The 15,638-nt window shown below is 41.8% G+C and overlaps 1 long non-coding RNA gene across 1 annotated transcript; it reads left to right on the forward strand.

The window, feature by feature from the left end:
- Positions 1 to 14,354: 14,354 nt before the first annotated feature.
- On the forward strand, positions 14,355 to 15,284 carry LOC136451524 (uncharacterized). Its single transcript, XR_010758606.1, has 3 exons — positions 14,355 to 14,424; positions 14,936 to 15,023; positions 15,118 to 15,284. It is a non-coding gene; the product is annotated as an uncharacterized lncRNA (long non-coding RNA).
- The last annotated feature ends 354 nt before the right edge of the window (positions 15,285 to 15,638 follow it).

A 15,638-nucleotide genomic window follows, 5' to 3' on the forward strand; every position in this document is an offset into this window, starting at 1 on the left:
TAAGACTAAGTTATATTATGATTCTTGATGTAAGAGACACCGTGATGATACTTTATGTAATTTGTCAGCTTGTGTGTGTGATTGATCCCTGGGCACACATGAGTTAGTATATTCAATTTTATTCTTAAAATTGGGTGTGATAAATTGGTATCAGAGCCGTGTTGACTGTAGGACGCAAGCCTAGTTAGAAAACAGTCATTTTAGCATCTTTGCTCCTCTGGTTTCTTGCTTACTGTCTTAATTCTTATTATTTTATTAAAACATTTATGCTTTTCATACCTTAATCTATTATATAAAATTGTTAATTCTAATTCTATCTCACTTTAAATCTATAGATGTCTCATAACCCAAAGACTGTCCGACTCAGCACTGCTGGCTACCGTGCCCTGTTTACCCCACGAGCTCCACAGGCGGAGAAGGAGATTGTGATTATCTCCGACGATGAGGAGATGGCTACCCGACACCTGCACCTGCTCCTACTCCAACTGTCGCACCGGTCTATCCTGTCATAGCTACACCTAAGGAGTCGTCGGCTACTTCCCCTACACCTGCACCATCCCCAGCTGTCCCTGTGGTGGATGAGGAGATAGGCTAGAAGTGCAAGTACTACTTCAAGACAGCCCCAGAGACGGCCTACTACCACACCCTCCCCACTCACGTGATGGATGACTACTACCCCGACCTACATGCCTCCATCAGCTACCACTATGTAGAGTACCAGCATCCATTGGAGGCCACCTTCTAGAAGGTAGAGCTGGTGGTCACCGCTTGGAACAACATCAAGAATGGACATGAGGTTGAGACTATCCACCGTGCTACTGCCAGGAGGGCCCATGCCTTGGATGGCATGGAAGATGCAGCACAGGACGCCTACATCCACTACCATGGTCGTCGTTTTGAGGCCATGAGGGAGGATCATTTCAGGTTCCTTCCTCGCAATGATCATGAGGGTGTTTGGCAGGTCTTGACTCCACCAGAGAGTGACCCAACTCTGGAAGCAATGGTGCAGCATGTCCATGCTATGCAGGGGGTGGATGAGGAAGTCAAAGGAGAACTGCGTGCATCCCAGAGGGCTGAGAGACGCCTCCAGAAGCAAGTGGATGAACTTCGAGCTCAACTTGGGCAGCCATCGATCTACAAGAAGAAGCGCCGGTCCTTCACTATGATTGACACCGCTCCATAGGTGTTAGGTGCCTTGATTAGGAGTACAACGTCGTTAGTTCGTGTTTCATATTTAGTCTTGTTTGGTCTTGTAAACTTGGATGATTAGATGTTTTAATTTGTGAACTTGGTTGATTTGGTATTTGTTTGATTGCTGAAAGTTTGTGGGCATGTCCACAACTTCCTTAGATTTGAACCTTAAGTTTAGATGAAATCTTAATGCAGATGTTTCGCTTTATCTTATCTCTGTTGTGCTGATTTCTGGAGCAGCCTGTGTTCTTTATCTGGTATCTCAAAATCTGGGTTATCAAAAATTCTAAAATTTTTGTGGAGATAACTAGACTTCTGTATCTTTCAAATGTCTCTAGAATCACGTCAATAGCTGTTCAGGTTTGTGAGATCTAACTGTCACAAGTTGTTGTTCCTGCGTAGTCTGGAACCCAGAACAGATTTAGTTTAGCTCTACTTTTGACCATTTGTGTGTTAGAATCTGTAAAAGTGATCTACATAAAAGTTGTAGCTGATCTCCTAAGCTTTCTAACAATTCTTGGTACACATCTGTTTGATCTCTGAAACTCGAGTTATAATAGTTTTACTGAACTACTAAATTTGAATCTTGTCCAGAAAATTCTCAGCATTGTTTCTTATCTTTTGTAAGCTCTCTATAATTTGGAAAATCTCTAAATTTTGCGCATTTGTTGGAAAACAGATGGCCGCAAGAGGAGGAAGAGGCAGAGGCTATGGTCGTGGACGTGATGCTCTCATAAATCTACCACCACCGCCACCTGTGACCATGGAACAAATATTGGGAATGCAAGCGCAGTTGATGCAAGCTATGATGCAGCGCTTGGACAATGAACCTGCAAGAGGACCACCGCCTGTTCAGGTGAGAGATAAGCATGGAGAGTTTATGAAGGGTCGTCCACTGGTGTTCACTCATGCCTCAGACCCTATGGAGGTAGATGGTTGGCTGCGTGCTGTAGAGAAGCAACTTAACATAGCACAATGCAACGATCTTGAGAAGGTGTTGTATGCTTCTGGTCAACTCCTGGGAGCAGCTCAGGATTGGTGGGATTCTTTCTAGTATAGACATCCCAACAATGCTCCTGCTATCACCTAGCAGGAATTCAAGGATAATTTCTGGTCTTATCATATCCCTGATGGACTCATGGAATTGAAGTAGGAGGAATTCCGGTCCCTCAAACAAGGAACCATGACTGTGGCGGAGTATCATGACAAGTTTGCTCAACTGTCACTGCTATGCTCCAAATGATGTGGCTGAGGACATGGATAAGCAACGTAGTTTCCTCAAGGGACTCTATGATGGACTGTAGCTTCAACTGATGTCCAACACCTACCCCAACTTTCAGTCATTAGTGAACCGCGCTATTGTAATTGACGATAAGCGCAAAGAGATGGAAGCCAAGAAGAGGAGGCTTCAAGGGCAAGCTTCTAGAAGTAACACCCGCCCGCGTGCCTATCCCCAGCAGGGTTTTCAACAAAGGAATCAAGGACCATCTAACTAGGGAAACCATGGTCAGTATCCTCAACGGAATTAGTTCCAGCAATGCCCTTAGTACCAGCAATAGTATGGTAATCAGCATCCCCCGCAATAGACTGGCAATTCGGCAACACGCCAGGGACCATCCAACAATGCTCCTATGAAGAGTGGTGCACCCAATAACCCCAATGCCTGCTACCGCTACGGAGAAGTAGGTCACTATGCTCATCAGTGTCCTAAGAAGTAGAACCAACAAGCACCTCAGAACCAGACTGGCAATCAGAAGTTCAACGCTCGACCACCTCACACTACGAAGGTGAACTATGTGTTATCTGATGCAACTCAAGAGACGCCAGAGGTCATGTTGGGTATGTTCAACGTCAACTCTATCTCTGCTACAGTACTTTTTGATTCTGGTGCTTTACATTCTTTTATTTCCCAAGCTTTTGTTAGAATGCATAGCATACCTTTGTGTGCCATGAAAAAACCCCATACTAGTAAATTCACCAGGAGGTAGTATACCTGCTACGTATTGGAGTCCTTCAACTAGCATTTCCTTAAGGGGGGTAGACTTCAAAGTGAAACCAATTGTGTTGAGAATAGCGGGAATTGATCTTATTCTAGGAATAGATTGGATGAAACAACATCGGGCAGTGATTCAGTGTTAGGAGAAATCTATGGTTGTGACATCACTCAATGGAGATAGAATCTATGTAGAAGTGGTAGTGCAAGCTCATCCTACAGCCACAGTGAACTAGCTAGATGGTGAAGCCAATAAACAAGATTGTGTCATGGAGGAGTTCCCGGATGTCTTCCTCGATGACTTGCCAGGTATGTCACCTGACCGAGACATTGAATTTGTTATTGAATTATTACCTAGAACTACACCAATAGCTAAACATCCATATAGAATGGGGGTTAATGAATTAGAAGAGCTTAAGAAACAACTAAAAGAGTTGCAAGAAAAAGGTTTCATACACCCCAGTTCTTCCCCATGGGGGGCACCTGTGATCTTTGTGGATAAGGATGGTAGTCAATGGATGTGTGTGGATTACCGTTCACTTAATGAGGTTACAATCAAGAATAAATACCCATTGCCTAGGATTGATGATTTGTTTGATCAGTTGAGAGGATCCCATGTGTTCTCCAAGATTGATCTCCGCTTAGGGTACCATTAGCTAAAGATTCGAAACTCAGACATACCCAAGACATCATTCCCTACATGGTATGGATTGTATGCGTATACCGTTATATCTTTTGGATTGACCAATGCACCTGCATACTTCATGTATCTGATGAATAAGGTGTTCATGGAGTTTCTAGATAAATTTATGGTGGTATTCATAGATGACATATTGATATTCTCCAAGACTGAAGAAGAACATGCTGAACATATAAGGATGGTCTTGCAAAAGCTTAGAGAACATAAGTTGTATGCTAAGCAGAGCAAGTGTGAGTTTTGGCTGAAGGAAGTCTCTTTTCTGGGTCATGTTGTCTCCAATAGTGGAATAGTAGTGGATCCAGGCAAAGTGCAAGATATATTGAATTAGAAACCACCAACCACTGTAAGTGAGATTCATAGCTTTTTGGGATTGGCTAGATACTACAGGAGGTTCATTGAAGGTTTTTCCAAGCTAGCCAAGCCTATGACAGCTCTATTGGAAAAGAATGCTAAGTATGTATGGTCGGATAAATGCCAGGCAAACTTTGATGAGCTAAAGAAGAGATTGACTACAGCTCCAGTATTAATTCTGCCCGATTTAAGCAAGAACTTCTCTATATATTATGATGCATCCCATTTGGGCCTTGGATGTGTGCTTATGCAAGAAGGAAGAGTGGTGGTATATGCATCTAGACAATTAAGAAAGCATGAGTTGAATTACCCTACTCATGACTTGGAATTGGCAGCTGTGGTTCATGCTTTGAAGATCTGGAGATATTATCTAATTGGGTATAAGAGTAATATCTATACAGATCATAAGAGTTTGAAGTATATCTTTACCTAGTCAGATCTAAATCTGAGACAACATCGCTTGTTAGAATTGATCAAAGACTATGATTTGAAAGTACATTATCACCCGAGAAAAGCAAACGTCGTAGCTGATGCACTTAGCAGGAAGAGCTATGCCAATGGACTTCAGATGACATCTATGTCAGCAGAGTTGTGTGCTGAAATAGAGCATCTCAACTTGAGTTTTGTCACTAATGCAATGGAATTGGTGATAGAGCCTACTTTGGAGCAAGAGATACGCAAAGGTCAATTGGAGGATGAAAAATTTAAGGAGATAGCAGAGAATGTAGTGCTTGGAAAGGCACCTGGATTCAGAATGGATGAGAATGGCACTCTTTGGTACGAAAAAAGGATATGTGTACCTGAAGTGAAGGCTATCTGTGATGCAATTCTGTAAGAGGCCCATGAGTCTGCTTATTCTATACATCCCAGAAGTACCAAGATGTATTTGGATCTCAAGGAGAAGTATTGGTGGTATGGTTTGAAGAGAGATGTGGCAGAGTATGTGGCTTTGTGTTACACTTGTCAAAGAGTGAAAGCTGAGCATCAAAGACCTGCAGGGTTGCTACAACCAATGAAGATTTCTGAATGGAAATGGGAAGAAGTTGGTATGGATTTTATCATAGGATTGCCCCACACTCAAAGAGGTTATGATTCAATATGGGTAATAGTAGATCGACTCACCAAGGTTGCTCACTTTTTACCAGTCAAGACTACCTATACGGGTGCAAGACTAGCAGAGTTGTATATGGAAAGAATAGTGTGCTTACATGGTGTTCCCAAGAAAATTGTGTCGGATAGAGGCACTCAGTTTACATCGCAATTCTGGCATAAAGTACATAGATCTTTGGGGACAAAGTTGAATTTTAGTTCTGCTTACCACCCGCAAACTGATGGACAGACTGAAAGGATCAAATAGGTTTTGGAAGATATGTTGAGAGCTTGTGCACTATAGTATGGTGATAGTTGGGATAAGAGTTTGCCATACGTAGAGTTCTTGTACAACAACAGTTATCAGAAGAGTCTCAAGATGGCACCTTTCGAGGCGCTGTATGGACGTAAATGTAAAACGCCTTTGTTCTGGAATCAGATGGGAGAAACTCAAGTGTTTGGACCCGATGTCCTTAGAGACGCGGAAGAACAAGTGAGAATGATTAGAGATAATTTGAGAGTGGCTCAGTCCCAATAGAAGAGTTACGCTGATACTCGTAGAAGAGAGCTGACTTTCAAAGTTGGAGATTATGTGTACTTGAAGGTGTCACCAATGAGAAGTGTGAAAAGATTCAATATGAAGGGAAAGTTAGCACTAAGGTATATAGGACCTTTTAAGATCCTAGAGAGATGTGGAGAAGTAGCTTATCAGTTGGAACTGCCTGAGAGTTTGTCAGGTGTGCATGACGTGTTCCATGTTTCCCAATTGAAAAAGTATTTGAGGGTACCAGAAGAGCAAATTCCTTTGGAAGAACTTGCTATCAAGGAAGATCTTACTTATGAAGAGTATCCGATAAAGATCTTGGAAACTGCTAAAAGAGTTACAAGAAGCCGAACTATAAAGATGTGCAAGGTGCAGTGGAATCGGTATACAGAGGATGAAGCTACTTGGGAAAGAGAAGAGGATCTGAGAAAGACTTATCCCCAACTGTTTGAGTAAGCAATCACCCGAATCTCGAGGACAAGATTCATCTTAAGGGGGTTAGAATTGTAACACTCAAAATTTCAGCCTTTTTAAAATAAGTGGATTTGATTTAATTATGTTATTATGTGAACATTGAAATATAGGAAAGAAATAATTTTTGTGAAAATAAAATCAAATATAAGGTTAGTAACATGTTGATGCACTCATGCTGGAGCATTGTATTTCATATGTTGAGTGGTTTTTGTTTTAAACTCAAAAGAATTCAAAATCCATTTAAAAATACTTTTGAAAAAACTCTAAAAATAAAATGAAAAAGGCTTCTTCATTTTTCCCCTTCCTTCTTCATTTCGGTCCGTTGACCTTTTCTCCCCACCACGCCAGCCCGGCTCGGCCTCCCCCTGGCGCCCCGCGCCGGCCTAGCCCCGCGTTGGCCCAGCTCCACGCCGGCCCAGCACCTGCAGGCAACCGCCGTGCCTCCCCCTTCCCTCTTCAGCCGCTGATAGCCAGCCCCGCTCGTCAGAGCCGCCCCCTTCCTCCCGCAACCGCAGCGCGCGTCAGCCGCAACCGTCGCCCGTGCCCATGTCGCGCGTCGTGGGAGTGCCCCCCCCGCGCCCCGGTCTCTACAAAACGGAGCCCACGCCCGAGCCGCCCCCTGCTACCTCTCCCCACTCCCTCTCGTGTCGCCCGTGCTCGAGGAGACTGCCGCGCCATGGACGCCGTGACCCGCCGTCCACCGAGCTCGGAATTGCCATGTGGCCCGCCTTCCCTGAGCCGTCTCCGACCCCTTTCTTCCCCGCGGTGAGACCCCCATGCTCCCCTCTAACTCCCCATGCCGTTTAAATTGAGTTTTGTAGCTTCTAGCGCCATAGCCGCGAGCGTCGTCAACCTCCAGCCGCCGGCCATGGCCACCACCACCACGGCCGCACCCTCCTGGCCACCTCTTTGGCCTTGGCGAGTTCCCCTGCTCCTACTCTCTCTCCCGGTGCCCTCGGTTCTCCGAACTGTGGCCCCTATCCCCTGTACCGCATGCTCTGGCGACCTCTACACCGCCGGCAATGGCGCCTTGCCACCGGGAACACTGTTTCGGCCAGCCACCCCTTGCTCTCTCTCCCCTGATCTAATTCTAGCCGTCCGATCTTGATCCTACGGTTCACGTTAGAAGATACCCCTTCGCGGGTGATTATGCTAAAGAGCCCCTCAAGTTTGGCCAAATATAACCCGCCGTCCTTAGCGTATTTCCCCGAGTACGCTTTTTCGTTTTGAAAGCGTAAAGTTAACTGTTTTAGTTCAAAGTACGTTTTCAGTATTTACAGAAATACCATTTGTACTGTTTTGCTTATAAAATCGTCGTTTTAGCTCCGAAATGGTCCGTTCAAATTGCGTTAGCTTTGTAATTTCGTAATCTACATGTTAGTACCACTGTTAATCAAGTTTGTAACTTTTAAATTTCATGATTAGTTTTAATTACATATATTGCTATAGGAAATCCCGTTTAAATCATAACTTTCACATTTTAGCTCTGTTTTTCGTGAACTTCGCGTTGACGCGATCGTAACGAGACATAGATTATTTTCATAAATATTTTATCTTGTTTTCTATACTATTGGTGTACTGTTCTAATTATAGGAATGTTTGCTTTGTATGAATGCCTTTGGAATGTTGTATGTTACCGTGTTGGTCGCGTTCAGACGATGAGGAGAACATTGGAGACCAAGAATTCTTTGACGACCAGCAGGACCAGCAAGAGTTTGTGAACCAAGGCAAGTATAGCATGGGCCTACCTTGATGTCCTATTCACTTTAATCATTTACTCATGTTCATGTGTCTAATTTTGGTAACCATAAGGATATTCTAGTCATTGATGACTTATTCCCTTGACTCCTATGGGTTAATTGCATATGGGTAGATTGCTAGTGCTCTAACTGAACATGATCTATACGATGGTGAATGGTTCTATGGAATTAAAAGTATAACATGATTTATAACAACTGTTCCATAGGGCGAAGGTGCAAATGACTTTTGATCATGTTGCTCCCAGCCCTCCATAAGGACTTATCTGTCAGTAAAAGCTAGGACTGATAGTGCAACCGGGAGAGTCATATGGCTCTGACTTTAGCTCAGTAATAGGACTTTTCCTAGCTAGTTAGAGGTTACCTTTATGGCGCAAAAGGGGCTTGCCACGTTGGGTATAGGGCTGCCTCTGTTCCTATGTGTATAGCCGCGATGGATATGTGCCATAGGAAAGGGGGTTCCTACATCTGCCTGCCGAGGAAACCTAGCGGCCCTAACTTGTTAGAGAAATCTATGAAATGGCTTCATAGTGTACCCTGCCCGCTCACCTTGGCAGTGACATGGGAGTAATTAACCCGGGCATATGGGAATCACGACTCGCGGTGAATGTGCACCACCTCTATAGAGGGTAACAAACTATTATAACAGTCGTGCTCATGGTCACGAGCGGCCCAAAAAACTCACAGAATAACTGGTTACTTGTTGATGATCATTTAAGATGTTCTATGATGATATATGATACACTTGACCCTGATATATGTTCTTATGGGATTAAATGGGAGCTTAAGCATAATTTGCTAATACCTGATAATAAAAGCTTGTCTTATTAAAAATGCTAACTACAGTAAACCAGTGTCAACTTTTTTGAGCTTCATAACCCCATGTTAACTTGTTAAGTATGGGATGTACTTACGCTTGTTTATTTTCTTTATTTGGATAAAAATCCCAGATGGTTAACAGATGACAACGGGTATGAGGAATTTCCTGAGGATTTTTAGGCTTGTGGTCAACCAGTTGATCTTCCCTGTGATGGTGTTCCACATGAGAGAGTTACCTTTTATTTTCCGCTATGATGTATAAGACTAAGTTATATTATGATTCTTGATGTAAGAGACACCGTGATGATACTTTATGTAATTTGTCAGCTTATGTGTGTGATTGATCCCTAGGCACACATGAGTTAGTACATTCAATTTTATCCTTAAAATTGGTGTGACAGTATGTTATACTCACCGTATAAATATGTGTGGCTTTAGGACTATTCCACATAGACATATATTGTAGGATAAGGTATTCACTTGAGTGTCTGTTCCAAGATGTTGAATTAGGTGTTGTAATTCTTAATTTCGACACATTTTTCAGGTCAAAGCAACCAATGGTGACACTTTTCTTAGTGGTGCATAATTTTATGGTGCACCTCTTGACTATCTGAGTAAGGACAAGTTAGCACTGCAAAGGCTCAGAAAAGCTGCTGAGAAGGCCAATGTTGAGTTTTCCTCCACTATGCATACTAAAATCTATGTCCCCGTTTATCATTGCTGATGCTTTTGATGCAAAGCAATTCAACATTACCATGATCAGATATAAGTTTGAGTCTCTTGTGAGCAATCTCATAGAGGGACTGTCATCCTTTATGTGATCTGTCTCAAGGATATTGGCAGGACGATGGATCCAAGTTAAAATGTCGTACCAAAAAGTGTCCACGATTTTTTTCCCATGAATACATGCGGGTACTATGATAACACTAACTACACTAAATAAAAGGTTAGATAGAATTTGCATTGCCTCTAGAAAGATTTATTTATTAAGTTCTTTGGACTCTACAGGTAGTTTTGAAATATCTGTTTACATGTCTTACCTCGTATCCTATTTCAAAATTTTGTAGTTTAATTAGAATATTTAGGTGATTGTATATATATAATATTCAATACAAGAATAATCTATACATGATCTTCTTGAAAGATTTCTTCAGTGTAAAGACATCTTCGTTTTTCATGCATGCCCGTGCTAACGCTATGGTAAAAACAAAAGGACAATATATCAATTGGAAAATAAAAACAAAACTCATGCTCAAAGTCAAAGAGATAAATTATGGATGCTTAAATTTTGTCCTCCATTATCTACCAGCGTGTCTATAAAATAGACTGAATAAACAATTAAATAAAGATAGAAAACTAAATTAATGAAAGGATCATTGCAAGACATCAATCATCTCATAGCTTCGGACAATATCACAAAGCTACTAAAAACTATAACCTTACCTTCACCTCAAACATTGTGTAGATAAATAGATTACAATGAAAGAAATGGATATCAGAGATTTCTTCCTGCCAATATAAAACATTATCTTAGCCGTATCACGGAAATGTCTATAACGTAGAGTTTGTAAGCCTACGACGCCGCGCACTCCGTGACTGTGTTAAATTCATAAACTTTGCTTTTTGGATTAAATGTCACTTTAACATTGGTATTTAATTTTTACAGTATTGTTATCTTATCGTGCGATCCGTGTATTTTTAGTATAAATTGTTAGTTATCCCGTAGCAACGCATGGGCACGCTACCTAGTTTAATCAAAAAAGAAATGGTGTCTGATGTCTACTATCGCGATAGACCATGGATTGGGGAACGGGAATATGGGGAAAGGATTCAAAATGAACAGACCCAAGGGCAATTTCAGCAAGAAACAGCAAGCGGGGGCGATGGAACACGTGAGCGTGAAACCAAATGAAAGGAGGAAAAAGTTGTCCCTTTTGCAAATACAAAAAGGAAAAGTAATTAAATGTAGGCAGATTTGACAATGTTCTCTGAAATACAAAGAGGTTCCTTTTGTCTTAATTATCTTTTCTTCTGTGTTAATTCTCTTTCTTTTTGCTCGTTGCCATATATGCTGGTGCATGCAAACATGCAATGTGTATATGGATAGCACAATAATTTTCTACTTCCTATTTTACCGTGATTCATCTATCACATGACAGGCAATATTCAATCAAGGAGAATGGCACGATCAATTAGTAATTAAGATTAACCTGTAATCAATGTGCATTCGGAGATATCGTAGGATCGCTGGCGTGGACAGACGGACGAACCAAAACAAATATCATACCAAAAAATATCCACACTTTATTCTTTTTTTTTTGTTGTAGGATTATATATATATATATATATATATATATATATATATATATATATATATATATATATATATATATATATATATATATATATATATATCACTCATTTTTATTGACAATGCTCTACTGGGAGTGTTCCTGATCGATAACCAATACCTAGGCTGAAAGGCGAGCTGTCGGGAGAAAAAGACGAACAGGTGCATTCAAGCTTGCCCTCTGGTCTATGCCTGTTCTGTAAAAAAAAATTAGCCTGGACTTCTACTGTACAAGTTGTTGTATTTGTACTCTACACAACACACTCACACCACCACACACATGCACACCACTAGAAGCTACAATCTATATACCTCAAGCGTCCTTTTGGAGATCACTGAAGCCACACGAGCCTCATAGACAACGGGCACGTCGTAGTTCCATTATAGCACCACGCGAATGTCCAGGACCTGTACGAAACAAATATGGGAAAATACCCCGGGTGCCACACCCGGCCGATCCACAACCGGGATTTGAACGCGGGTGGGTGGCCTCCACGGCTCACCACTGCGCTACAAGGTTTCCCCCACATCATGTGGCATCCACATGGAAGGTGGCAGGGCTCCTAAATCCAATTTAGCCGGTCATATTTGGCCGGCCCTGGCCTGACAATGTCTGTAGTACAGACAAAATGTGTTGTAGACATGGAACGCCTACATGGTGAGCCAATGTATGTTCTACCCATCTATCGGTTCACTAATTACGCTGACATATATATGGTTCGCTGTCATAACACAAATGTCCCTCGTTAACATGATTGAAGCATGCATGCATGTGTGACAATAAACATGGAGAAACTAATCCAACAAGCAAGGCACTCAACGAAAGGATGCTATCTGAACACGTCCTGCAACGTACTATATATGATATAATGCCTCATTAGATTTAGATATAGATAGGTGTACACGGTACACCTCAATGAACACGACCAGCGGTAAGAATAGGGAAACCGTTTTCTTAAGCTTTCGATAAAGCTGAACCAAGGTCTTTTGGTCAACGCTGAATAGATAGGTCAGATAATTTACGAGTAACTTGTATGACTAGTTCTTGGTAAGTTGAATGAAGGCGGAGGGTGTTACATACTTATATAATATAATTCCAGAAATTTTGGTCAAATTTGTAATCTTCAGATTGTGAATTCTAGTGAAACTTCATCCAGAGAAATTAAAATCCAGTGGCCGATAATTTTAATCAGGCTTATCGGCTTTATCCGCCGATATCAATATTATTCTTGCACTTGTTATATTTAACATAGCTCTATCTTATCTTACTATTATAATTGGAGGCCTCCAACTGAAATTTTACATCAATTCTTACAAGACGTGCTAAAAAAATATAAATCGTATGATTTCAAAAAAAAATCATAATGGTCTGGCTATCAATTCGGTAGACTCTTAACATCGTTATAATAATAGTCATTCTAAAAAATTACTCAAATCTATCGCAATGAAAAATAATTTAAACTAACTATTGAGTATCCAACAAGGGGTCACGTAAGGGTTAACGCCATGACAGTACGATTAACCCCCTGACTGATTCTCCTAATCAGCCATAGGGGCTAAGGGGTTACCCTATCATGTACGCTTATGCGTACGCTCCAATCCAATATGGGAAGCCTGATGGTCCTTAATAACGGCTTGCTCCAAAGAATGGCCCCATCATCCAGAAGATGGGCCCGGAGGGCAAATCCAAGTCCAAGTCCCCCGTGCCATGGGGCTAGGCATGGCCCACCTGGTTCCCGACATTGGAAGGCGCCAGCCGACCAAGGGCGGACAAATACTTATGTAATTGACATAAGATTTACGAAACCGTACTAAAACACATATTGATGGGCTAGTACAAGTAACTTTGATTAGCTCGTCCACGAGCATGGGAAATTTCTAGCATTTCAAATGTTTTCTAGCAAAAAGGCAGTTGTATTTACTATATACATAAACTCTGCCAATAGAGAGAGAAACCGGAGCCTTCGGCCTTCTATACTTACAACAACTCTTCTATGGAACCGTTGTACCAATAAATCTACTCACTCTGTCTTGGAATATAAAGTATCCTAAGAAATTATTAGGTAAGCCAAATGATACATGTAGCTTTCACTTAAGTATAGAGAGATCTAGTGCTTACCGGGCCATATTTTAAGTCTGGTGGTCGACCATTACGGTAGTTTCATATGTGATTGGTGTTTTGGGGAGTTAATTCACCAAGAATATCTTATAATTTATTACTACAAATTTTAAATGCTTCAATACCCTATATTTCAGGAGTGAGTGAGTATATATCAATCTAGCCATGCACATACATATAGGACACGGAAGTAGTGCCGTGTGCAAAAATTACCTCCGCTTGAAATTTTACCTCCTGCTGATGAACCCACTTGTGAGCTTCTCCGCCACACAGCAGAAGTTCATTTGGCCTCAAAATCAGATGCATGCTTACATGATGAACATGAAATAAAATGTCCCATATGTGAAATCTTTAGATGTTTGATTTTTCCTCGAGAACAATAACAATGTGAAATTGATTTCAAATCATCTGAATGACCATCAATGGATGATGTGACGGCTTATCATTCACATCTAGTAAACTACCACCCGTATATATATTAACCTCAAGAATAAGGGAAACTCCTACGATTGAAACGGTGCATTGAGGAAAGTGGGCATTCTTTCATGACAATGTGAGCTTATGCTCTTTACCTTTTGGGATGTTTGGAACTTTGGATGCAGGATCATGAAATGCAGAGAGGAAAGCCTTTATATCTGAGTCAAGAAAGATACACAGCCCTGACGTATCTGGTAATCAGTCCACACCCTTTCCTCTATGCTTTCTCGACTTGATGTTTTATTAGGAAAAAAAACGAGACCCAACTTAGGAGGAACTAGGCGTTTTTTTATTAAGAAAATGGGCACCCAAATTCAAGCCGAGAGAGGATTTGAACCTGGGTGGTTGGGTGCACGACCACACCTCCCACCCAACTAGTTGAGCGAGGCTCACTTCCTTACTTGATGTTATTTGGAATTTGCACCTTGATTATAAATGAGATACATGTCCTTTTTTGTGTGATAGGTGGCATCTCATAGCCTTGACCGAACTTAAGTTCTTCGGCAAACGACCATCAGCTTTTATGATTGAGTCCATTTTCCAAGGAACAATGTTCAAAGGTTTGGATTATTTATATGCCTTGTTTGGTTCTAGCATACGGAAAGATTGGCATCTTTTTTTTATCCCCAGTACCCCCTTTGTTCTTTATGTTCGTTGTTCACAAACTTCAAACTTGTAATGGTTAGTTTGCCTGCCAAAAAGATGTAGTTGGGCAGCAATAGGCATATTTTCCCCAGGTTATGTGGTCACTATTTGCTTCTCTTAGTAGGCTTATTATACAAGTCTTAAATCATTAAATATGGAAAGAACAGATGGAATGATCTTATCATGTGTATTAGATCCAATGGAGCAAATAAACTGCTGTCAGATCACCCAGCCACAAACTACCATTAGTCAGAATGGTTATTCATTAGTGCCCATTCTCTGGAATGCTGTATTGAAGAGTTGAAGTGCAACCACAGCACATGGTTCTCTCCACTGAATGCTCCCCCACACATTTTGAGCTGTGCACAAATTTCACGTCGCATCGTGATACATGGTTTATTCTTGATTTGTCGTCTGCTTTGTCAGGATCTTGTGGATGTGCATTTTGTGGGAACTGTAGTGCAACTTGGTGTTGATCCTCTCCGGTGATAACGGAAGTGTTACCTCAACCAAGGTTACAACCGCAAGCTCTTTTTGCTAATTATTGCGCTCGATGCTGTATCCTACTACCTGCTTTGTTTTCGTCTGTGACCGTTTCTCTCTTCCAGGTGGTGTAGATTCTGCAGGCTTGCCACCATTCGTGTTCTGTGGCGCACTGGCCCTGCTGCTCCCCTTGTGCCTAATGTACAGTTGTTTTCATTCTTTTCTTTGTTTACTATTATTATGGCCGGTGCTCACAAAATGGCTGACCTTGTAACATTCACCGATCAACTGCATGATCTGTATGTACAGTTCATAGCACCGGATTGGTGTAGTTTGTCGGTATGAAATGCTGTCATCCAGGTGCCATTTGATCGTCATCGAGTTTTATCTACCGTGTTGCCCTGTGATTTGCTGAATCTTATTTGAACCTGCGTGTTCAGCCGGAAGCGAGGCTATGGGAACATTTGAATGAGATAAACTACTCGGCTAGATATTTCCTTGCATAGCAATTGCTTCCTCGAGGGACGATTCGAGGGCGAGGCCACCGGCCCGATGCCACACCGCCGCGCCGCCCGCTGGCTGGTGGATCATTGTATCGCATTGCGCGGTAACCAGAGTCGTGCCGATCCCTTTCCGCTCATCAATT

This window comes from Miscanthus floridulus, chromosome 5 (assembly GCF_019320115.1).
Source record: "Miscanthus floridulus cultivar M001 chromosome 5, ASM1932011v1, whole genome shotgun sequence".
Taxonomy (NCBI): Eukaryota; Viridiplantae; Streptophyta; class Magnoliopsida; order Poales; family Poaceae; genus Miscanthus; species Miscanthus floridulus.